Source organism: Danio rerio, chromosome 1 (genome assembly GCF_049306965.1).
Source record: "Danio rerio strain Tuebingen ecotype United States chromosome 1, GRCz12tu, whole genome shotgun sequence".
NCBI lineage: Eukaryota > Metazoa > Chordata > Actinopteri > Cypriniformes > Danionidae > Danio > Danio rerio.
The window spans coordinates 18,868,298-18,895,826 of NC_133176.1; the positions used below are offsets into that span (position 1 = coordinate 18,868,298).

The 27,529-nt window shown below is 34.1% G+C and overlaps 1 long non-coding RNA gene across 3 annotated transcripts in view; it reads right to left on the minus strand.

Annotated features, from left to right (window-relative positions):
- Positions 1 to 4,028: 4,028 nt before the first annotated feature.
- The window catches only part of LOC141385538 (uncharacterized), a 31,594-nt gene continuing 8,093 nt past the window's right edge, over positions 4,029 to 27,529 (minus strand). Inside the window, exons 2-5 of one of the 3 annotated variants that reach the window (XR_012405888.1) lie at positions 15,936 to 15,967; positions 15,722 to 15,808; positions 15,530 to 15,634; positions 4,029 to 5,303 (exon numbers count right to left, since the gene is read on the minus strand). This is a non-coding gene — a long non-coding RNA (uncharacterized lncRNA). Of the gene's footprint in view, positions 5,304 to 15,366; positions 15,635 to 15,721; positions 15,809 to 15,935; positions 15,968 to 27,529 lie in introns of all 3 variants that reach the window. The other 2 variants (XR_012405889.1, XR_012405892.1) reach the window with 2 other exon arrangements.

Sequence of the window (27,529 nt, forward strand, 5' to 3'; positions counted from 1 at the left end):
GATGTTGGTAACAACCAAAAAAAAATCCATATATGCAGAGAAAACAAATCTAATTACAAATTTAGTTACGTATAGTCAAATTAAATGACACAGGAAAAAAAGTATTGAACACATTAAGAAAGGGTGGTGTAGAAAAGGCAGTGAAAACCCAGACAGCAGTTGAAATCTCTCAGTAGATCTTCAGCAATCCTCCGCCCTCCTTAAGAGAAAATGGATATTAGCTGTTTCAATCAATCTACAGAATCAGGATGATGAAGATGAAGGGTGGACATTTCAGCAAGAAAATTATCCAAAACACAGCCAAGAAAACTCTCAAATGCTTTCAGAAAAAGGAAAATCAAGCTGTAGAATGGCCCAGACAATCACCTGACTTGAATCCAACAGAAAATACAAAATAAAGATTAGATTTGACAGACGGGACTGAAAGTACCATCATCATGTTTAAACTCTGTTGAAGTCTGCACAAAAAAAACAAAAAACACACACACACACCTGAGCAACAAACTTCATTTTCCACATGAGATACGTCTTTAAGCTGCCATCATCAACAAAAAAAAAAACTTCAGTACATTCTCCTTGTGCCGTTTTATTATTACACATATGTATTTATTTTTTATTTGTTTTGTTTAGTTACATTAAGCGTGTATCGTTTGGGTTTTTACCAAAAAAAAAAAAAAAAAAACGTGTTGAATACTTTTTTCTCCACTGTATATGCTATGCTTGTAATATGCTTGCATAAATAAAAAAATAAAAATAAAAAAAAAGGTTTTTTTACTTTTTTTTTTTTATTCAGACAGTAAAATAGGTAAAAATTCTCCATAATCATAAATAAGATTAAAGGATGTTCACTAAATTACATATTAGAACAGTCAATAACATCCTGTCTTTTCATTATTTAGGCAAATTATTCCTGAAAGTGTCTGCGAGAGGATATATTTTGAAGCTATTTTAAATCAAGCTGAAAAAATCTAATTGCATTTTCTTTTTACAACTGCACAAATGATGTGTGCACTATTCGCTCTACCTAAATTCAGCTGTTGATATAAATACACGCTTGTAACCATAGCAACACAGTAGCGTATTAAATGATTTTTCCAGTGATGTTTGCTCTGCAGAGCCATAAAGTCTTTTGACACATTCGTAAGATCCTGTTCTTCTCTCCTGTCGCCATTCCCTGTCCTCTATTACCTGTGTCAGCTACCATTATCATTCCACTCGATGGCTCTACTAAAAGTTCAGCCCCAAAATAGAAGAACATCATTTACTCACACTCATGTCATTCCACCCTGTATGACCATACTTGCAATCGGCTGCATATGATAAAAGTAAATGACTCCGATATACACTACCCAAGTTCACTGAAAACCACAACAACAACAAAAAAAATGTGTAAAAATATTAAAGGTTCAGTGTAGTGCTGCACGATATTGGAAAAATCTGATATTGCGATATTTAATTTTTCTGCTATATATACACATGAATAATATTTCATCCGATGAATTGAATAACTCTGTTTGGAATAAGATCATTAATTTATAAATAAATTATAAATTGATTGGAATAATTTTGTAGCAAAGTGAATCAAACAAATTGCAAGCATAAATGAATAAGGGCAAACATAAAATTGAAATAAGCAGTGCTTTAGAGTTTTCTAGAGAGTTAAAATTAGTCAGGTATTCACGTAAAGTAATTGAATATATCAAATGTAAAGTGGAATAAGTTTTCATTGGCTGACGACTGTATTACAACTCAACATTGCAAATTTTGAGATTTGACAATCATCGAATGCACACAATGCGATATCGTAGCTTAATCAATACATTGTGCAGCCCTAGTTCTGTGGGTCTCATCTATCAAATCATTCAGCTAGATTCAGGTCAGGTTGGCTGGGCTTGGATTTTTTTTCTCTAAAAGCGTTTGAGAGTTTCCTTAGCTGTGTGTTGGATCATGGTCTTACTGAAATGTCCACCCTGGTTTCATCTTCATCCTGATAATGTAGATGTTGGGTTTTAAACAGCTAATATTAATAAAAAAATGAAGGGGAGAGGGTTGCTGAAGAACTACTGAGATATTTCAGCTGCTGTCTGGGCTTTCACTGTCTTTCTACACCTCCTTTTCTTCATGTGTTCAATACTTGTTTTTCCGTGTCATTTTAAGTGACTACACACAACTTTATTTGTAAACTTAGTTTTGTTTTCTTTGCATGTGTTGATTTATTTGATTGTTACCAGCATCTGGTGAAAATTTTAAGTTAACAGCACCATTAGAAATATGTTTTCTGAGAAAAATGGTGACGTGTTCAATACTTATGTCACCCACACATACATTTTTCAATATTTTTTTGCACCCTCAGATTCATGACATTTAAATAGCCATATCCCAGGATATTTAAATATTGTCATATTCTGAAATATACAACAATAGAAATCTAATTAATTTATCTTTCAGATTATTTAAGAATTTTAATGTCCAAACTTCCAAAATGAAGCTTATGGCTTGTTTTGTGCTTCAATGTCAAATATACAAATAAAAAAAAAATTAAAAAGCAAAAAAAGATTTCATCTGTGTTTCATAGAATTTATTGGAGTAATAATCCCAACAAATCTTTTTTTGAAAATTTAACATTTACATAATTCTAGAGGTTCTACATCATCGAGAGTATATGTTTGGCCGTTTTTATTACACTTTAAACTTTTTCTATTTATTTATTTTCCTGATGAGGTTAGTATAAGATTTGTATGCATGCATGTATGTATATATACAGTTGAAGTCAGAATTATTAGCCCCCTTCAATTTTTTTTTTCTTCTTTTTTAAGTATTTTCCAAATGATGTTTAACAGAGCAAGGACATTTTCACAGTATGTCTGATAATATTTTTTTTCTGGAAAAAGTCTTATTTGTTTTATTTCGGCTAGAATAAAAGCAGTTTAGATTTTTTAATGAACCATTTTAGGGACAAAATTATTAGCCCCTTTAAGCTATATTTTTTTCTCGATAATCTACAGAACAAACCACTGTTATACAATAACTTGCCAAATTACCCTAACCTGCCTAACTTAATTAACCTAGTTAAGCCTTTAAATGTCACTTTAAGCTGTATAGAAGTGTTTTGAAAAATATCTAGTAAAATATTATTTACTGTCATCATGGTAAAGATAAAATAAATCAGTTATTAGAAATGAGTTATTAAAACTATTATGTTTAGAAATGTGTTGAAAAAAAATCTTCACTCCGTTAAACAGAAATTGGGGAAAAAATAAACAAGAGGTCTAATAATTTAGGGGGGCTAATAATTATGACGTCAACTGTATAAATATATATATATATATATATATATATATATATATATATATATATATATATATATATATATATATATATATATTATATAATATATATATATATATATATATATATACACACACACAGTTGATGTCAGAATTATTAGTTTTAATTAATAGTTTTTAACTCATTTCTAATAACTGATTTATTTTATCTTTACCATGATGACAGTAAATAATATTTTACTAGATATTTTTCAAAACACTTCTATACAGCTTAAAGTGACATTTAAAGGTTTAACTAGGTTAATTAGGTTAATTAGGCAGGTTAGGGTAATTAGGCAAGTTATTGTATTACAATGGTTTGTTCTGTAGACTATCGAAAAAATATAGCATAGGTGTGGGGGAAGTTGGGGGGTGCTAATAATTCTGACTTCAACTGTGTATATATATATGTATATAAACGAAAATCGTTCTTTGTACTAGGCTGTAAACACCTTTTTTTCTGCTGTAAAGTTGGCCATTCTAAAAGTGGGCTCAATTGAAATTTGCTCTATTATGGAGCCAGGACCAGCGGAATTTCAATGAATTGCAGTTTTAGTTACTTTCGTATTGGCTTCCTGAGAGAGAGCAGCAGGTTGCCGCTTGAATGTGACGTGTGTGGTTTTCCCCACCCACCGATTGATTGACAGGTGCCATGTTACTATAATAACATGTATACACATCTACACAGAACTTTTTTTTTTTGTAAAGAAACATTAAAATATCTGTTCCAACTGTGATTTTTTAAGTTATGTTTAAAACATTTTTAAAACAGAGCATGCTTGTAATAAAGACGCTGTAATAAAACACTAATATGTATGTGACTCATCATTTCAGAAAGGCTTGAATAAACTCCACCCCAAATATATGGAATAAACTTACATAGCATTTTAAACTATAGGGACCTTATTTCATCTGTGCCAGTCTCTATCACTGACTGCTGTTTACTTAATGTAATATAGGAGAAGCAGACACGCAAATGGGAATGGTGGCCTAATTTGCATTTAAAGCCACAGACTAAAGAAAATAGCTACACTGTACTTTGACCCCAAAATAGGCAGACTCTGAAGGCTATAACAAATAATCTGATGGGTATTTTGAGCTGAACCTTTACAGACACATTCTGGAGACACCAAAGGCTTATCTTGCATGTTGGAAAAGGGGTAAAAAGGGGGCCCTTTAAGTGAGAAAGAACACTTCATATGGACAAGAGCAGCTAAGCAATAATGCAAAATAAATCCTTTATACTCCTAAAATAAGACAAAATACATTTTTGTTTCATGACAGACTTCATTTCAAGATAGGGATCATGTTTTGGTGTGCAATCCTGATTCTGCATATGCTAAATATCCACAAAGCCCATGCTAGTAATTCAAATCACTGAAAAACAGACTTAATATGGCTGTGTACAGATTAAAGGCTTCTTTATTGGTAAATTACTATTGCATCTTCTTTAAGTATCATTGAGTCATCAGGCAAGTGGTGGATTGTGGGTGTATGTGAGTGAGTTTGATTGAACACTATCCGGGTGGCATTTTAAAGCTTTTCCTCTGAGACTGGCTATGGGATTACTGCCCTGCAGCTGTGGGACTATCAAATCACACACACATACACACTTTGAGAGACAAAATTTATGACAGTTACTTCTGACCTCTGCGCTGTCTTCTCTCAGCCTAAGGTGACGGAAGTGCTGTGCTTATTTACTTTTAAGATAGATCACTCACGCTCGTTGATGATGCATCACGTGTGTGTGTTTGTGTACGTGCTCCAGAGAGACATTTAAAGGAAGAGCGAGAGGAAGGCATGCTGGGTGGTCAAGCACATTATTCTGACAGCAGCTCTTCCACATTTAAACACAGACTAACAAATGAAGGTCGTGACGGTTGCATCTCTCCTTCTCTCTTCTGAATGAGATCAATGGTCTGGTGTCTCTCGACTTCTCATGCTGATTCACTTGTATAGAAGACAAAGATGCTCAGACTGTAGAACACAAAAGGGGATTGAGGAATGAGGAAATTTGGGCATTATCTGTGGGATTATTGAAGCACGTGTACAGTGCAAGTCAAAATGATTCGCCCTCCTGTGATTTTTTTTTTTTTAAATTTATACATTTTTCAAATGATGTGTAAATGGAGCAAGGAATTTTTCACAGGAGTTCCTATAATATTTTTTTCTTCTGAAAAAAGTCTTTTGTTTTATTTTGGCAAGAATAAATGTATTTTTATTTGTTTAAAACCATTTTAAAGTCAATATCATTAGCTCCCTTAAGAAGTGTTTATTTTTCAAAGGTTTACAGAGCAGATTTGCCTTATTACCCTAACTTGCAAAATTAACCTAGTCACGCCTTTAAATTGGACTTTAATGAAAGAACTAGATGATGAGGATTGGAACAATCACCTTGTTCAGATTATTATTCAGACATACAAGAAAAGTTTGACTACAACTTTTTCTAAATTATATAGATACGTAGTATAAGAGGACGTAGATCAAGAGGACTCTCAACAGACTATGTATTGAAATGGGAAAGGAAGTAGGCATTATTTTAAAACAAGACCAACACTGTAAAAAATTTTTGATTAATTAGTCAGGACAGCATATGTTTTTAGGTCATTATAACTTAATACAGGTGTAGTAGGTGATCTGACTAAATGCTAACCAGTTAATAATGTTAATGTTAACCAGCATAATATCTTTTAAATACAGTCCCTCCCCTGCAGACTGAAGCCAGACCTCGTGAAATCGTGAACGCACATATTAAAGATGACAGAGGCACACTAGATCATTCGCCAGTAAGAAAACTTTATAGTACTTCAATACTACAATTTCGAACAAAAAACTGTATTATATCTAGCACATTTTCAGCTGTGTAGAAATAATAATAATGTAATATTAATAATAATTACATTAATAATGTAATGTGCAATATTTCATGCATGCAAGGATCTCAATCTTTTAAGCGCTTTGTCCTAAAGCGACTACTGTATGCTAAGTGGTTTGCCGGCAGCGTGCAGGTATTATACTTAATACTAAGCCATACTTGCATGCTATTTCAGACTGAATATTCAAACTAGCATGGTAAATAATATAGCGAGCGCGCCACACGTTGTCATTGTTAAAAAAAGAACCAATGTGATGTGAATATAAAACCAACTTCTATCTCAGTAAAGCAGGCTAGGCAGAATAGCACTATAGCGATGTATTGATGTTTAACTAAATAAAAATCTACATGCACGCACATCTGCATGAACAGAGGTGCACATTTGTTCAAATCTACATGTGCTGACAGACAGTTTGATCTACTTATTAGAATTATGGGAAAAATCAGCTTGAACATTTTTAATTGGATTAATTTTTTTAGTCTTATGCCTTACCCAGAATATAAAAATAGATATAAATACATTTAGATCATTTACTTTAATCAGTACTATTGGACTGTAAAGAGACTTTCAACCAGCACAACAAAAAATGTTTCTAAAGCAATCGCCTACTGTACCTTTAAGTTAGAACATGAATAATTCAGTTTAATTACGCAAGCTGTTTTAAGTCAGTTTAATATAATACAAGTTCAATGGACTCATAAGGTTAATTTGATTCAGCTTCAAAATTTAAGGCAACAAGGATTTTTTTTTTTCTTACATTGAATGGGTTAAAATATGTGCTGTCCCACATATCTCAAGCTCAAGAATGTGGCGTGAGTTTTGGAAAAATCTGATTAGATTTTTTATTACACCAAGAATTAAATCATTACAATCGGGGACTCCTCATCCCTGTTTGCAGAACTGTGTAGGGTAGAAGAAGGATAACAGGGTAGAAGAAGCACGTCATGCATATATATTCTGACACTTTGCTATCAATGATATATTTGATCTTCATATTCTTAGACCATTCGATCTAGAAGATATTCCTAAACTAAACCTGAAAAGGATAGATGTCTATTTAGAATATTTTTGGCAACAAGTAAAAAAGCTATAAGCTGGAAATGGTACTAAGACCACCCACCAACTAAAGGCGAATTGTTCAAAATAATAGCAGAAGTTGAGGACACATGCACTTTGATTACAAAAAGAAATATTTGTAAATTGAGTAAATGGCTGGTTTTCTTCACAACGACAATATCATTATCCATAATTAAACTTTTACATAATTCTAGAAGTTTTGCATCATCGAGAGAATATGTTTGGCAAACTTTTATCTTATATTATACTTTTTCTATTTATTTATTTTCTTGATTTTTTATTTAATATTTATATGTATACATGTGTGGAATGGATGTATTTGTGTTTATATGCATTTATATGTTATTATTATTAATATTATAATTTGCTTGTTTGCTTTGCTTTCACTGTTAAAAAAAATAGATAAATACATTTATCTGAATATTCCTAAAGTATCGTGAAAAACATCTAGACAAATATTATTTACTGTCATCATGGCAAAGATAAATAAATTAGTTATTAAAACTAGTATGTTTAGAAATGTGTTGAAAAAAATCTTCTCACCATTAAACAAATTGGTGAAAAAAAATATACAGGGGTCTTGTAATTCAGGAGGGATAATAATTCTGATTTCAACTGCATGTCTGAGTTAGAACAGTAAGCCTGCATATTCAGTGTGGAATTAATGTGAATCCTATATTTGGAAATAATGCGACTGATCAAGAACATTGATCAAAATTAAACAAAACTGTCAAGACCTCTCCCAGTTATTGGTGTTAATCTGGCACCTGGAGGTAATTTCCTTATTTATCTGATAGACCCTATTTAACTGGCAGCCAAACTTTTCACAGATTTTGAAAGATGGTGAAACTGACGAAAAGCCTTCAACAGCAGGTTGTCCATATAAAGGTTACAGTGACCCTTTCTGAAATAGCAAGAAAAGTTGGCCATTTCAAATCTGTCATTTCTGAAATACCACATCTTTACAATGTCACCAACTCATTTAAGTTGCCCCAAAAAAGCTGATCATCCATGGTAAGCAAATCCACTGGAGGACAATTTAATGCAGAGACTCTCAATATATTCAATGTGACTCTAGTTCAACTGTAATCATAAAAAGCTCCAAGAACATGTTTGTGTTCCAAAATAAAAATGACTTTTTTAGCCAATGTCTTACATTTCAGATCAGGCTGCTCGATTGCATGGGTGGTATGGACTTAAGTTCTGCAATTAATCACAATGTTTTCTGGTATTTATTGATATAATATTATTGACAATAATTCAACCATCTCCATTGAGAGACAAAAAAAGTTCTGTATCTTTACAGAAAACGCTTCATTTTTATTATTTTTATGCCCGCTACCCTGCAGAACTCAACAGTATTTAAACACACTAAAGCAGCTGGTAAAGCTTTTCAGGATCATATAAAATACACACGAAGTGCTAAAGCAGGTTAGAAATAAACTTTAAACTTCTAAATCTAGAGCTCAAGCAATGCTCATTCATACTGGATGCTGGAGGGCACCCTCACACATTATCTCCACATATATGTTACTGAAGAAAAGACGTCAGCTATGGTCTGCTATCACTGCAGGACAGCCAAAAGCATCAAGATGATAGAAAATGGATACATTTATTAAACATGAAGACAATAAACAAATACTTGTGGCAATAAATAAACATGTTTGTACAGGGTTTCTGTAGGTTCCACAGATTCAAATTTAAGAAATTAAGACACTTTTTTTTCATTATGAATGAAATTTTAGACTCATAAAAGAATAGAGGCTAATGTTTTTTTTTATTTTTTTCAAATAGAATACATGTAATAATTTTAGATTCTATTTCTCAGCTAAATATTTTAAATATTGTGTAAAAACAAGCAAGCTCTACTTTTATCCATGCACTTTTTTTCCAAACAAAAATTTCTTTAAAATAAAAAAATGAAGAAATGTTTTAAAAGTTTTAAAAACGATAATAAACTCAATCTAAGCAGGAGAACTTTTAAACCAATGTTAATGTAAGGAAAATAATGAAACCATTATGATAAATGAAGTTAAAATTAACATTTTTAAATGAAAAAGTTTAAAGTTTTATTGAGAAGATTTTTCATGATTGTATGTGTTTTTTTTTACCAGATTGGGAAGCAATACATGAACAAAGAAAAATTAAGACACGTTTAAAAAAAAAGATTTAAGACCAACAACACAATATTTAAGTAAACATAAGACTTTAAGGCCTGAAATGTGGATTTTGACATTTAAGACATTAAGACTTTAAGACCCCGCAGAAACCCTGTTGTACATGCACCGACATTTTTGCAATATAAATATATTATCAATTTCTAAAAAATAAAAAAGTACTGCAATATTACATTCTGGTTTTAAGTTCACCAGACATTTTCAGTGAACTATCAGCTGCAAATGCTGCATTGTACAATGACGAGCTGCATCCCATGTTTGTAATCTAAACAAAACGTTACTACTGTATATTACGCTTATAAACTAAAGCAATGGACTGCAAAACATGCCCTAATTGGTCTTTCCTAATCATCTTTACCTACTCTACCCAAGACAAATTTCTACAATTTCTTTCTCAACATGTAATGCCTCTCTCAAGTTCTATGCACTGTTATGCAGTGTTTTGATTGCTTTAAATGAAGAACATCTGCTCTAAATATATTATGATTTACTAATGTTTGGTGAAGCTACAAACCAAAACATGACCTAAAAGCTGAATTTACTTGGTGTTGTTTTGAATAGAAATAATTATGCTTATATATACACATATACTTTTAGCTTTTAGTTTTGACATTTATTTCCCATTTTTATAAATAAGAAAAAAATCATATGGTATCACATTATTTTGATAGTTGCCTTAATGCATTTTGCTGAATTTAAGTTACATTGCATCTACATGCCAACTAATTCTCATTAGATTAGAAGTAGACTGTTAGGTTGGGGTTGGGGTTAGGGTTAGTTTAAGTTGATATGTACTTGCAAAGTTTCTTATAGTCAGGTAAATGTCTGTTGAAGGAGCTGTATCAGCAGATATAAAGCAGAGAGTTCTACTAACACTCAAATGAGAAGTAATTGTATACTTTCCATGTATTTGCAATGCAACTTTGGCAAAATGTGCAGTAGGGATCAAAGGAAAGTAATTATATTAAACTAATTATATTAAAAAACTAATCATATTAAGACCTATTAAAGACTTACAGTATGATGATGAAAAATATATTAATGGCCAGTTTCCACTGAGTGGTACTGTTCGGTACACTTCTATGTCCGTTTCCACTGTCAAAAGGTAGCAAAAAGCGAACCGTACCGTTCCACTTTTTGGGTATCCTTTGCAAAGGGTACCTAGCATGATAAAAGCGTACCAAAAGGCAGGGCTAGATGCGCAGCTGAACGCTACTGGTTTACAGAGAAATGTCACTAGTGCATGGACAAGCAGAAGAATGAAATTTTTTATAAAAATAAAAATGAATTTTTAAATACACAGCTGAGACATTACATTGTAATACAATATGCTAAGAAGCCATGGTCAACCCGAGCTTAAACAAATCTTTTCGTTATCTTGATGTGCAGCCATAAAGCCAAGAAGAACAAAATCTGCCGTGTCTTGTTTTTGTTTTACAAGGCCGTCTAAAAGTGCAAGTGGTTTCACTTTCACCAGGGAACTTGTGATCGCTCACTTGTGCATCTATATTTGAAATAACAAATTTCTTGAGCTGATGATAATGATATGCGCATGATTACTGAAGTGCTTCTGACATTCGATCCTTTCAGAAACGGACAAACAAGAGGGTGAAGCACAAAAAAAAGGAGAAGCCAGAAAAAACAAAGGAGCAAATCATTCTTTCAGCAACCTAAAAGATGAACAAACTGCCATGTTAAACTATCATCGTCACCTTTTGGACTATTATGAACTCTGAATGACGGAATAACTTTTTAACAGAGTTTACATGTGCTGAAGAAAATTAAAGACACAGATGAGTGGTTTGCACTGCCTGTGGGCTGCAAGTTGCGTATTTGAACCCAGAAAAAACTAAATGTATGCAGTGTGCAGTTTTTTTCTGTAATTGGTCATTTATTGGAGACTGTAAGAGGCTGTATGTGTTCATATGTTGCATTTATTTACTTATTTAATATAATCGCAGACGTTAAACTAGGCTATTTCGACCTGTCAGTGCTCTGCAGTTATACTCTAATCATGTTCATAGAAAGGTTAGTAATGAACATTTAAACAGAATGATGTCGACTGAAACTTTCTGTCCTTCAAGACAACACCCAAAAGGCAGTGAAAACGCAAGCCTGATAAAGGTGACCTATACCAACCCAACCCATACCGTACTGTATCACTCAGTGGAAATGGGCCATAAGAGAAGTCTCTCATGCTCACAAAATCTCCATAAATCTAATTGTTAAATCTATAAATCTATATAGTTTTAAATATAAATCTAATAGTTTTTTTAAGTATGGAAACAATGACAAAAATTATCAAAAATATGCATTTGTTGGCTTTTGGCCCAAATTGATAATGTATCATGTAAAGTGATTTGTTGCTCTAGTATTATCATGAGGAATTGTGTAATTGTTCGTAAGTTTTCTTTCCCTGATTTTTTTTTTTTTTCAGATATCTTCTTATATGCGGATTTGATGCTCAAGAAACTTGACTAGCACTGTCATTATCTTTTTCAAGATTCCTTACTGAATAAAACAAAATGCTACTGTTTAAAAGTATCTTAATAAAATGAATGAAGTATTAATTTCTCATACAAAAACACATTTTTGAAGCACAAACACCAGAGCACCAGCTGACTAAAACTTAAAGTATTAAATATTAAACGGGTGGTCCAGAATGTAATTTTAAGGCTTGGTTGTGTTTATTAGATGCAAAAGCAATGTGTGCTCATGTTTCACTTGAAGGAAATCACGTTATTTTTTTATAAATCTCACTTTGATTATATACAGCTACTCAGCTAACATGAAAACGACTGATATATTTCCTAGTTCTGCTGAAGGCCCGTCCCCAAGTCACTCTGATTGGTCATTGTCATAATGTGATTCGATTTGTGGATCGGCCCCACATTACGCCCGTACAAGCACGCGCTATTCTGCTCTGTAAACAGTCAGTCAAACTTCTGCCTTACATGTCTTTCACATATATTCAGAAAATGCAGGTGTATTATCCACACAACTTTTGCGACTTCATTATCTGAGATGTAAATTGCATGGAAAAGCTGCCTAAAGCGAAACAATGCAAAGTCACGCACACACATAGAGAGGTGCTGCACGCAGCGGTGAAGTGTGTGTGTGTTTATAGCAGTTTGACTGATAAATATGACTTTAGCTAAATTGTTTGTGGTGCAAAACAGCATTTTCTGTTGTTTACATCATTGCTACAGCATACCATTAACGCTAGACACTGAACATGTCATGATCAATTTTAACAAATAAAAACACTTACATGTTGTCGTTCACAACTTCTGCTTTGAGCAAATTTCAGCACTGAGCTGTGAGAGATTCTGACGCTGTGTTTTGTCAAATCATGCTTGCTATGTATTTAATAATTTTCTGGAACATTATTAATATTGAACTGTAAGCACTTCTGTCTTTGTGCTGTGTCCTTTGGAAGCCCAAATACGGAAACAGTAACATCTGCTGTAACATTACAGCGCCTCTGGCCACGGCCCTTAGCAGCGCAGTGTGTGCGCGGTAAAAGTACATTTGTGATCTCACAAGGCCCAGAAGTATTTTTTGTAGTCCTCTAAATTGGTTAATTGTAGACTTTGCTAAGCTAACTCTGTAAAAACCAAGGTCTCCCTTTGCATCGACCTTAGAGCTTTTTACATTCAGAGATGTTATGTTCACACACCACATTGCTACATTGCACACCAACTAAAGTTTAAAATATGATATCGTAGTGGACCACCCCTTTGAAAGCGGTTTCAATCCATTGAACATCTGCAAAAACTTGCACTACAATGGCCTTTATATGTGTGAGAAGTATAATTATGTCGAGCATTGGTCAATAACCTGAGTAAAATAATATATCTTTTCAAATGAAAATATGAACATGTCACAAAATGAGTACACGACCTAACAAAGCCATCATCAGATTGATTCTCTGAGTCCTCAGTAGTACTCCAGTATCAGTTCAAGTCCGTGTATACATCTCTCTGACAGTGTAATTGTTTGGGGGGCACTAGTGGACAATTTCAATCGAGTCCAAACAAGAGTAATCTCTGGGAGTGGATTAAAGAGGAAAGACCACTTCTGTTTTAATTTCAGATTGTTATCAGTTCTGTTGAAACGGGATTATAATAGGATGCTTTCTGGTGCGCACAGAAGACAAAGTGGCCTGAACATTTAAGGGAAGTAATCTAGATTGACCTTGCCCTGTAAATGGATGACCGGCAAAGCAGCAAATGAAGCTGTTTGTAGACGACGGAGCCTGGAATGACCGGTCCATTTACTATAGCGCTGGGAAGCTTCACATCTGCGTTTGATTTATTCGCCACTTCATTTGTCTTCATGAGGTCAGTGGTAATTACTGGAGACAACACTACAGCAACCTTAATCATTCCCTGCCCCCGATATGTTGCACAGACTGTAAGTCAACGATGAAATATTTTGATCTTCTAAAGTACCAACGCAATCCATTCATTTGCCATGTGCGTTGCAAACAAAATTGAAATGCTTTTTCACGATTTGGCAAGCTATAATCTGATTGGCTAGTATTAGTGCATTGTATATGGCATAAACCTGCAACCTGGCCCAAAAATAGTTACTGCTTTTGGATGCAACACAGACTCATTCTAAAACTGTACTTTTATATACATTTCTGGAGAGCGCCAAATACGTCCTAGAAGGTACGTTGTATTGCAGTTTTTGTGAATCCGCCAGGGGCTGCCGTGTATGCTTTTTAATAGTTCAAATTTCACTCGCGAGTACCAGCTATTTTTACGTAAATCTACCGGAGGCCGCTGTCGACTAACTGTTTGACTAACAATGACTGACTGACCAATTGTCCAATAGGGTTTTCAAAAGCACAGATTGACACGCCCACACATTTGCCTACACCCGACGGTTTTAAAATGCAAAAAAAAAAAAAATCCTTGACTGATTTTTACCATGTTTTTAGATTGTACCACATTCTCACCCTGTTATTTACTTGTTAATTTTATTTTTTGTGTTTAGTTTTTATCCTAACATCTTTCTGTAACCGTTCTTCACTCCTTTGTTGTGGTCAACTTCTCTCTTTATCTCAAGTTCACCGACGTGTATGGTGAGCTACTAGACAAACTGGTAACAGCAGGAAAGTCGTCCATATGGAGGTAAGCGGTTAACTCGTAAGCACGAAAAGGAACAGCGTCATACCGTCCTATATCGTTTACCTAAAAATTAAATGTAATGCGTATTTCTGGGAGCAGTGAAGAATAAATGACTCTGGGGTTTGCAGCATTAAGCTAGTGGGCATAAATGCATGTCTTGTTTTGTTTTAATGATATTGGAATGGATTATGCTTTCAAAAACTCAGTCGATATCAATGCTAGACTTTTTTACGATATTAGTCACAGTTACAGTATCTGAACAACTCTAGATGTGACATTTCACATCCACTAGAAAAGTTTTTGTGAGGAAAGAGGAGTTTTTGAACTGTGGAAACGAGAAGATATCGGAATTGCTTTTTTTTGCAAAAAAAAAAACAAGTTTTCTTAAAGAGTTGCCTTTCATTTATGTAATCAGTATTTTTTTTTAAAGAAAAAACAATGGTAACACTTTATTTTGATGGTCCATTTGAGAATTTGTAGACTGTCAGCTTAATATTGCTCCTTCAACAGACTGTTAGACACTTTGCAAGTACATGTCAACTTACTCTAACCCTAACCCCAACCTAACAGTGTCCTTAATCTAATTGGAATTAGATAGCATGTGATGCAATGTAACTTAAATTCAACAAAAAGACCATCAAAATACCAAAAACACAAAAAAATATAAATATATTTAAAAAATGTTGGCCTATAATATTCAAAAATAAAGAATTATTGAATTTATTGATATACTACAGAACTAAATCTCAATATTTTAACATTTTGAACATACCAGAGTCTATTCATGTTGTATTCAAGAAGTATCCTTCTCTAAATCGTACTCTCCAGCATGGCATCCTGGGAAAAAGCCTCTTTACCCAATACTGATCTCAGACACACACCAGCAGTCAGAGTGACAGGTACAAGGAAAAGAGGAGAGCAGCGAGCCCACTGACCTGCAGTCTGGGGTCATGGAATCCTATTACTATCACACAGAGCTAAAGTGAGTATCAGAGCAGTGGCGCATTGGAGGCACATCATGTCAGTCAAAGTACTGCCGCCTACACACCACAAAAGAGGCATGTATGCTATCGAACAGCTCTCTTTAAAAGAAAGTTCAGCCAAGAAATGGAAAATCGTTTACTCACGGTTATGTCGCTCTAACGGATTTGAATTCCTTTGTATTGTGGTACACATTTAGATGATGCTCTGAAGAATGCTCATACATTCCTACACTGAAAAAAAAACAGATTCATTGGATTTAAGGTACATGTTTTTTAAATTTAAACAAACAAAAAAAAGTTCATCATTACTAAATTTAATTTGTTTGTTTAAATTTAGCCCATATTAGCAACCACTTACCCTTTTTCAGTGTACAGAAAAATCACCAGGGCCTGTCAAGAAAAAAAAAAAAACTGAAAAAAATCAATTCAGCTTGTGTACTTAACTTGTGTACTTTAAAAAAAAAACATTAATGTAATTAATGTAATGCCAATCAATCTTTGAATATACACAATAGAGGAAGATAAACACACAAAAAAAAAAGTTTGCATTTCATGTCTGGATTTAAATGTATTCATTATTAGAGCAAATCTTATTTATAAAATATCTACATATGTATATCCTGGTGGTTATACCCCTGTTATTTACAGTAACAAACAGGTTGTATAATTATGGCTGCCAAAGTCCCTTCAGTCTCATTTGCAGTGGAAATGCAACTTAAATTTGTACTTTCTCATATTTTGATGTAAATGAAGACATCACGAGAGCGCTTGTGTTCAGTGTTTTATTTCTTTATTCTTTATAACTTCATTTCAGGTACTTGCACACATACAAATGCACAAAGAACACTTTCGTTGAGAAAATAAACCGTTTAAAATGATAAGAAAGTTATGTTAAGTAGTTAATTAATGAATGTATGCTATCAGTTTGCATGTTAGAGCACATGTTTAGCATATAGCCTCGTGGTTAGCGCGTTAGCCCGCTATCAGATAATAGATCGCCAAATACCAACGTTAATTGAGTGTATTATTTAAAATACTTAGTGATTATTAAATTATATGTACATTTATCTGTATAGATTTGCCCTCTTTGCTAGTAATGTGGACTGCAAGTGATGCACTTAGTTTATATTCATTTAATGTAATGTGGAGCATATTAAATGCAATGTTATAAGTAGTATATATATTAATGTGCTATTTAGTATTCTTTGTTGCATCTTTAATTCATATGTTTATTTTCACCTGAGTAATGTGTGTAGGAAGAATGCACAGGAGTATGTGTTAATGTAAATGTGTTTTATTAATAGTGTAAACTTTACAGATATAGTGTTAAGGCCAAGTGTGTGTATTTCAAAGTGAGAATGTTAAAAAAGTGATTCACTGAGTGATTAGTGTGATCATATTTCAGTGATCAAAAGGGTTAAGTTGTAGTTTTCTGGTTAATAATAATAATTGTGTGTTTCATTACATTTACTATAGGAAACCATTTGTTTATTCATGATGTAATGTATTGTGTATTGAGTAATCACTGATATACATGCTGAGTGAACAGTAAATGAAGACATCACGAGAGTGCTTGTGTTCAGTGTTTTATTTCTTTATTCTTTATAACTTCATTTCAGAAGTACTACACAAAATCCTAAAGGGACTGAGCTAATGACAGTGGAATATTTCACCCACTTCAACACTTCATTCCACATGATTCCAGATGCAAAAGCTTCTAATGCAATCTGATTTTTTTCTTCTAAAATGAGCATTTTTTTCTCAGGCTTCTATGTGTAGGTTCAGTATTTTTACTTTTGTGGCAACAAATATTTTTTTTTTTTTTATTCCTTTTTCAATTGAAAAAGCCAAACATAAACACAGGATGTTAAGAAAAATGCTAATTTTAGAAGAAAACTTCATATAGGTGCACAATATAGCCATGTATTTAGAACATTTTACCCAACATGTACACCTGTTCAACTGTTTGTTGTAAAAAAAAAAAAAAAAAAAAAAACAGCCTAATTTCTGGTCATGGTCAAGATGATCTGCTGCAGTTCAAACAGAGCATCAGAGTGGGGAAGAAAGGTGATTTAGGTGACTTTGAACGTAGCATGGTTGTTGGAGCCAGACGGGCTGGTCTGAATATTTCAGAAACTATTGATCTACTAAAATTTTCAAACACAACCACCGCTAGGGTTTACAGAGAATGGTCCGAAAAAGAGAAAGTATCCAGGGAGCGGCAGTTCTGTGGGCGCAAATGCCTTGTTGATGCCAAAGGTCAGAGGAAAACGGCCAGACTGGTTTGAGCGGATAGAAAGACAACAGTAACTCAAATAACCATTCTTACAACTGAAGTATGCATCTCTGAACGCACAACACATCAAACCTCGAGGCAGATGGGCTACAGCACCAAAGGTCCACACTCCTGTCAGCTATGAACAGAAAAATTAAGGCTAAAATTCACACAGGCTCACCAAAATTAGACAAAAGTAAATAAATAAATAAATAAAAAATCAACCATCCTGCCTTGCATCAATGGTTCAGGCTGTTGGTGGTGGTATAATGGTATTGGGGATATTTTCTTGGCACTTTTTTAAACCAATTAGTACCAATTGAGCATCATGTCAATGCCACAGCCTAACAGTAAACCTTTTTAACAAGAACATTGTATTAGTAATGCACTCATGAACACACAAACAACACATTTATTACATCCCTTTTATTCATCTTTGTTAACATTAATAAAAATAGTTGTTAAATATTAGTTCACTTACAGCGCAATAACAAATGTTAACAAACATGAATTTGCATTTTAATATCGCATTAGTAAATGTCGAACTACACTGTAAAAATGTTTCCACATTTTTCCATTTATTTATGCCTTTGAATTGCATTATGGGACTTTAATCTTTCTTCCAACATCTTTTAACCTTGAAAAGTTTAAAAAGGTGACTTTTATTAACATTTTTAATAGTTTGAAGTGATATACAGTTTTGTATGTTTGTGTTGGTGTTGTAGTTTACGCTACAAAATCTTGTTAAAAAAAATTAGTATTTTACAGACTTTTTACTCTATATATTATTTTGTATAAATTATATTATTTCACCCTGCTAAAATGTCAACAAGTCACTTTGTTAAACTGTAGAGTTGAATATTCATCATAAGTTGACAGAGCAGAGATCAAGGTCCCATAATGCAATTCACAAACTTAATAAATGGAAAACACCTAAATATAAATCGCAAAACACAGAAACTGTTAATTAACAGATGTTATTTACAGTGTATGATTAATGAATGCTATGCAAATATTGTTCTTTATTGGTTCATGATGTTAGTTAATACACAACATTAACTAATGAAACTTTATTGTAAAGTGTGACCAAGTAAACTTTATTGAAGTCATTGAAAGTCATAGCTTTCTGTGTGCTGCATGTGTACAGTCTTCCAAATCAAACTAAATTTCCTCCCAGGAAAATGTTGCCTTCAAATATTTATTTTATTTATTTATTATTTTTGTGCTGTCTTACAGTTGTAAATAGGCATTCGACAGCTCACTAAATTTTAAAACACAGCCCATAACCTGCATCCTGTCAACTGACAGACAGCTCCTCTGAGCAGTGACAGTTCTGATGATTTCAGAGTCAGAATCTACATGTTCTGTTACTGGCATCTCACAAAGAAAAAAAGAAAACCGTAACATCAGCAGAGATTCTGCTGAGACACAGTGACTTTCTCCTCTGCCTCTACTGGGATATTTACAACGGCACTGTCATTTACTACTTTCTCCCTCTGTCTTTCTGAAAGACTCCTGTAAATAAATACACCATTCTGTACTGCTTTGGTCTGAGTTTTATGTCCCTCTGTTGACATTTCCTTTCCTTTAGAAAGCGCTCAAAGTTACACCAGAGAGAAAAGGACAGACAGTAGATTCATCGTTGTTATCTGCTACAGTCTAGTAAGGGGGGGTGCAAAGAAAAGGTTTGTCACAGGAACAAATAAAAGCGCTGCAAACGCATCTCCTTATGTCTTTTCCGCGTCTCACAGCATCTTAATGTGTTCAGCATGCAGCCCTAAGAAAGGATTTGCTCTCAAAAATACAGAGATGCAAATATTATGCAAAGCTGGCAGATATGCAAGTAAAAGAACCGCACTCGCTAGACTGCTTAGAAAGAATGTGCAGGCCCAGATAATAAGGACTGTCTGATGGCCTGAGGTCACTGTGAATGACATTCAACACAGTACACTTGACAGAGTGTCACTTGCACAATCAGGACACTGCTGTATCATCAAAAATAAAAAGTTTATCTTTTGCATGCCTTTCTAATTCTGGCCAATTTAAACACTAAAAATCATTGTGTAAAAATACAGAGAAGATAATATTTTCAGTTTGTTTACAACAAGCACTTATTGTGTGTTTTGTGATATTTTAATCGCCACAATTTGTTTATTACATTTGCATAACAAGTGAAGTTTGATGAAGCTAATGATCATGTTTGATTTGAGCTATTATGTTTATATGTGTTATCACAGTAGGCACACAACATCATAAGATGATAATAGTCGGTTAGATTTAGGTTGTGACGTCAGGTGACCAAAGTTCAGTGTCTAGCCAGCATATAGGGATAACCTTATGCCTCATTCACACTACTACACGATTTTGTAGCTGCCTGTTGTTCTGGGTGGCGATCTGAGGCAAACGCAGTTCTGTGTAGGTCTACAGCAAAGAGAATACAACCGGCCTCTGGGCGAGCTGAGAGAGGATGACGTGAGCTCTATTGGTGCTCCTATTGGCTGTCGCTCAAAGTTGCTCTTTATTTGCATAAGGTTGAGAGATTCTTAACTTTGGTGCGTCGCTCAACACACCCACCTGGTCGTCAACCGTTGCCGGAAGTCGCTTACTCTCCATTGAAATTAATGGTTTCTTGTTGATTTGCCGCTGTGAGTCGCTCATAGTGTGAATGAGGCTGATGTCAAATGATGTTGATATTTGGTTGATTTAAGGTTGTGTTGGAAAGTGACCAAAATCCAACGTTGAGTCAACATCTTAAACCAAAGTCATATTGACGTCAAATACCGACATTAATTCATCAGGTATGGGAGGTGGGCAGTCCGCCCCTGGACATCATAGAGGTAACTTCAAGCTCTAACATCATAGATATTTGGTTGATTTTAGGTTGAATGATGGACATTGACCTGACGTTGGGTTCTGGCATCAACTCGTTTTTTTTTTTTCCAAAATAAAATGCAATGTCTCCACTATGTTGGAGTACACAGTCAATTGGATGTCATATTGGTGTCCTGTACCTGCTCGGATTGCTTGTATGTTTAGGTCAATAAACACTTTTAACTTGTCTTTAAATTGTTTATTCTATATACTATCAAACTGGGAATTGTGAAATTTCATTTACACCACCATAGGTAGTTGACTCCTTTCTGAACTGATTTGATCATATTTAACATTCATTTCCAGCACTCCTAAAGAGCAGATCTGAAAATAAAAGCAGGAAGTTAAATATTTAGCTTTAAAATAGCAGATCTTACAGATCAAAAGTGATACTACAGTACAGACATTTACAATTTTATACACACTATTAACAACTAGCAGTAAAAATTACAGTAACGTACTGGCAGCAGTCAATTTCACAGTGCAACTTTAAAATACAGTCCCATGCTGCATAACTGTCCTACAGTAAAATACCATTCATATTACAGTTAAATACGGTGTAATTTATCAAAATTACAAAAAATGCTTGCATTTTTATTTTTTCTGCATACTATTCAATATGGTAAACAAAATTATCAGACAATTTTCACAAGATCATTAAAGCCTCTCTCTTTCACTTTCCCACACATCTGTGCCATTTGAAGTGCTAAATATTTCACGTTCATCACTTTCATCTCTCCATCTCTTCAGTAGCTTTGGTGTTTTCCTTCCTCTGTTTTGGACACAATCGCAGTAAAACCAAAGCTTGGAGGAATTTTGCTTTGTAGAGGCATGTTTGAACTCTCTCCTGTCCTCTACAGGCCTTTGAATCCATGTGAACAAGGGACTGTGAACTCTTGTTGCTTTAACACAAGCGAAGGAAAAGCGGGCTTATGGACATTTGAGCTCCTGTATTAGAACGATGTATACAAAAAAGGTCTTTGTGGATTTAGAGGTTTATCAAATGGCATTAAAAGGGGGTCCATTGTAGTGTGTTAAATTGTAGTCTGCTATATCCTGAACTGCCTAGCATTGAAAACCAGCAGATAAGACTGGGAATTTCACCATTTTATACACATTTTGTGGGCTCATATTCTCAAACCAGACGCTAAAACAGTGCTGTGGAGGTGTGCTAGTACAGTTGAAGTCAGAATTATTAGCACTCCTGTGAATTTTTATTTACTTTTTTCAAGTATTTCCCAAATGATGTTTAACAGAGCAAGGAATTTTGCACAGTATTTTCTACAATATTTTTTCTACAGCAGAAAGTCTAGTTTGTTGTATTTTGGCTATAATAAAAGTAGTTTTTAATTTTTTTAACCATTTTAAGGTCACTATTATTAGGCTCCTTAAGCATTTTTTTTTTATTGTCTACAGTAGGCTTGAGCGGTAATACAGTAATATAATATATCGTGTGATCTAAAAATAGCAACGGTATCAGTTTCAATACCGTTATACTGCAATAAAAAACAATGCACTTATATAGGAGACAATATTAAATATTATTTAATGCCAAAAAATGTGCATGCTTGATTGTCATCATGGGACAGTGTGGAAGAGAGAGAGAGAGAGAGAGGTGAGGTAAGTTGGAGAGTCGCGCACCAAGTGACCTGGTCTCGAAAAAGAACACAACCTCTGCAGTTCGGCAGTATTTCAGATTTCAACCGAATGAGAAAGGAGGCGTGGTAAATACAAACTAGAGATATACATTACTGCTGCTGTACCGCAGAAGCCGTGAGACCCAACCAGATTTTTTGTGGTGCGGGAATAAATTTCCAAATAAAGTGCGGGAGCGGTTGGTAACTCTGGTGTAATTTGAACAGGAGCGGGCGGTTTAACAATATCACTCCCGAGCGAGCGAGCACACGCGCATCTGCATGGATGCTGTTTATGTGTGTATGTGTGTAAATGAGAGACAGCGTGATGCTGTGTGTCACTTGGTGCTGTCTGTCTGTCTGTCTGTGTGTGTGTGTGTGTGTGTGTGTGTGTGTGTGTGTGTGTGTGTGTGTGTGTGTTTTTACAGACAGCGAGCAGATCTCCAATACGAACAAGACAATTTGCAAATTGTGCAACAAACAGTGAACCTAAGGTCGCATCTACGGTATTCGGTTTCTGAATGGTTGAGGCACAAGCCAACAGTTTGGTGACGCTGTCTGAACCTAACATCATATTTTTTTTATTATGCACGGTAATACTGTATACCGAGGTAAAATAGGGAGGAGGTTTGATGGTATCAAAATTTGGATACCACCCAAAGCCTAGTCTACGGAACAAAAAAGCGTTATACAATGAGTTGCTCTTATGTGTCTAAGCAAATAACCTAGTTAAGCCTTCAAATTGCACTTAAAACTTCATCATGGCGAAGATAAAAGAAATCAGTGATTAGAATTTAAGTATTAAATCGACAATGCTTAGAAACATGTTAAAAACTAAATTTTCTTTTCTATAACAGAAATTGGGGCAAAACTAAACATACAGGGGCTAATAATTTAGGAGGACTAATAATACTGACTTCACCTGATTATTACACTACCAGCATGTTATCCTGAGTGAATAGCATACTGGTAGTGTTCTTAAAATCCTCATTTATCTTTTTTAGTCAATTAATATACTTTATAGCATGCATTCAATGGATTAAAAGTGACAGTTTAGACTATTCTTGGAGCCGTTTGATTTTGTTATGCTGAATAACCCAGATTGACTTGCGGAATCCAATCATATAAATATAATTAGCTCCACAATGTGGGATGTCATGAAATTGTCACATTTAGGTTGAATAAATCAAGAGTAGAGCTGTATGCCTAATCAAATTGTGCCTTGCGTGTCAGAATATTAAACAATAAGACGGCTAACAGCATCTTTAAATACTTAGTCTGGTTTAACTTGAGGTAATTGTGACAAATATGTTTATATTTTATAGAAGAATATAGAATATCCGCTTGAAAGATACGAAATCTGTTTCCGTGTTCAAGCCGCTACTTACTTGAATAGAGAAAATATTTGTTTATGACCACTCTTTAGTCATATCACACACTACATTTTTTATATAAAATCTTAGTGCATACATTAGTCTCTGGATTTGCTGCACCACAGACACCAATATTTTAACAATTATTAAAAATTCATCACTTTCTGGCCATCAGATATTAGGCATGGACATATATATATATATATATATATATATATATATATATATATATATATATATATATTATATATATATATATATATATATATATATATATATATATATATATATATATATATATATATATTATGATTGTGGTTTTCATTATACATCGCTTTGTAAACGTTTATTATTATCACTTGATGAGTCTCCCCATACAGTTTGATAAAGCACTTGGACCCAGAAGCCGCTTCACATGACGTCACACTTAACAAGCGGATAGAAGGAATATAGAATATAATATAGAAGGAATTTTTACACAATTGATCTTCCCTGATCTATTTGGATTCTTCCATGATTATTTGAAATTTGCGAAAATCTATTATGAAGGGTTCCTAAAAGTGATTTTCACAAGCTCAGCTCCAGAGTAACAAATTTTAAAACTGTATTTAAATGTAAAGAATTTTACATTTTAACCCTTGTGAGACCTGGAGACTTCTCTCAAAACCTCAAACTTGTCAACAGTATACTGTATTTAATCATATTAAATCAATGTTTTCATATATTTTACATTTTAAATATTATATTAGTATTGTTATACTTCCAATTATGTAATTTTGTATAATATCGTAGTTATATTTAATAACAATTCTCACACAGCATAAATGAAAATACCTTACTTTAAAATTATAGGGTTTTTTCTGTATTGTGAAGGATTTTGAGATATTGAGCTTCAAAGTTTTTGAATTCCATAAAGCAAACAGCATGTGTGTAACATTTGTTTTTAAAATAAAAGGTCTTAAAATGCAAACAACTTAAAAATAACATTCCATAAAGCAAATAAGTTGTCATTAATTAAAAATATGTCAGTAACTCAATTTTGAAAAATGTCAGCTAGAACCTTATAATTCTTAGGTGATGACACATGAAAATAATTCTACACCTTCATTTATATTTTCAGACACTGAATGTGAGACTATCATCTTAGCTTACATGGGAGACAATCCTTTAGGAATGACTAGAGGTTAACAGTCTAGTGGTCAGAGGTGATGACTCAAGGATCACCTCATGACAGGTGTGAACTTACGACCACTAAGTTTACTACACTTGATTTTTAACAAACAGGCCAAAATATCTTAAAGGGGTTATATGTGACTGTTGTGTGCGAAAAAAACAGTACATGGCTCCATTTCAACAGAGTTTAATGAAGTGATTTAAAGGGATAGTTAAAGAACTACATTTATGTCATTCACTTATTCCAACCATGTTTTAAAAAAAATACATTTTGCCATTGACTTTCATAGATAAAAACAGTAACAGTGTGAACTTGGCAACACGATGCTCAGCCGGCATTACAATCCTCCGCCCCGCCCCCCATCACAGCAGCAACCTGCTCGTGAAAAATTCACACTTAGGCACCATTTACACTAATATGTCTTAGTTTTAAAAGGTCACAAAACATCCAAAAAAAATTTTGAGATGTCAACAGTCATATATGTGTTTCACGCTGCTAAAAACACTATTAGGACTCTAGATTTTATTAAAAAGTGAAAATTGGTTGTTTAAGTTATTTCAAGCAAATTCGTTTCCCCCGGTTTGAAATGAATTTTTGAAGCTGCATCACGCCGATTAGATTCTTGCGTGTATTCCGTGACATCTCTGAGTGTGCAGCATCAATTAATGAATTAATGGTCTTGGTTCAAACCAATCGCATCTCACTATAGTTGTTAAAGGTGATATCTAATTCATCTTGTCTCTATTATGACTCTTCGGTCTTTAGAATGTTGTCACTGCATCGGTACATTGCTTCAATCTTTCACTTTCACGCTTGTACTTAGTAATTTTAGAAAAAACCTCAGATACTGTTGGTTGGTTCTGCACCATTTTTACCAACCAAGCTTGTCAATGCCATTATAATGACACAGATCACTCTGCTTATACATGCCCCGCAGAAAAAAAAAGTGATTGACAGGTGGTAATGTGTGTAACTTAACTTTATTTATTCATGATTTAGTTGAATACCATGCGGGTCAGGTAGTTGAAATGGTAGGCTGCAAATAATTGATTTGTTATGAATTAACTAATTATTCATAAATAATTAAATCACCACCGCCTATGACAACGATGGCATCGTTTCACATTAAATATTGTAAATCAACATCGCCCAACCCTAAGTGACGCTATAAAGTACACCGCTGTTTCATTTGAAGTACCACTCGACTTGTGTATTCGTGTCCTCGAGAGTTCGTTTTTCCAAGTCTGAACTTGGCAAGTCCAAACTTTGCATACTTGGTATTGAGAAACAGCCGATGGTTCCCAGAAACCAGCATTTTTTTAAATATCATCTTTTGTGTGCAACAGAAAGAAAAGAAACTCAAGGTTTTGGCCAACTAAAGGATGACTACTTTCAATTTTGGGTGAACTATCCCTTTAATGAACTGTTCCTAAACACATCAGCGTTCATTAAATTCTTACCTCGTGTGAAATCATAAAGATACAACATCACTAAATTCCTTGTGACAGTGACATTGATTCTCATTTTCAATATCACAAGTCCTTTTGAACCCGTCCTTTAGTGACTCGTGCGGTCTGAGTGGCCTTTTAAAACGTGTAAGTGATGGCCCATCATAAAGCAAGCAGCGGTTTGCAACATTGTTGTGATGGAGCGGTATTGATTGAGCTCATTTGACAAGGGCACTGCACCGGAAGATGGGAAACACTATAAAACCACTGAAGAGGATAGGTAGGATATTTTAATTTCACACTCTCTCTCTCTCTCTCTCTCTCTCTTGCTCCCTCGTTCTCAATCACTCTTTTCTTATTGGTACCTTGCTATCCTTGTGTCTCAGACACAGTTCAATGTCAGAAATAACAGACCTCTTAACGCTCTTTGTGTGTTTTGTCCTTTATTCAAGCAAATAGCTTTTCTGTTCAGCTGTCAGTCAAGCTGCCAGTAAGATCCTGAGAGGACACACCATTTAAGTGTATCAAAATAGAGACAGATATCGAAATACAGAGTGAAAGAGAAAGGTGTTTTTCTTGTTTGTGGTCCTAAAGATAGCAATCTATCTTCTGAAGCAGATATGTTAGAAACGAACACCTTTTAAAAATATCAAATGAGCATAGCCTACATTTGCCGTCAGGTATTTACTCATTTACAGAGCCAAATTCACTGAAGGTATGACTGCATCTAATTTAGGTTGAAAAACAAAACGTGTCTTTAAGTAATCTTAACCACGGACCGTATGTGCTCATAAATTGAAAACCACTATTTTAAAAACACATTCCAGAGGGAGAACATGGTAAATTACTCTTACAGGTTGGCCTACAAATTGACAAAGTGATCCACCAGTTGTTGGAAAATGCCTTATTATAGAAATAGCACACAATAAAAGAGGTCTTCACGTTTTACTCTCTTTCTAAAAATGTACTTCAGTTTAAATTTATAATTAATACCAGACTTTAAAAAAAGTCTTTCACCAATGATGAGTTTTTAACTAGTGAGCCCTCTCTTAAAAAATAAAACTGTCCATCAGAGTACACCGTTTCAGTGAACTATTATGGACTGTATTTTATCCTTCCAGTAAAGGTCTAAAATAAGCAATTTCTAAGCAAAATATGCGTATAGCAAGTATAAGTA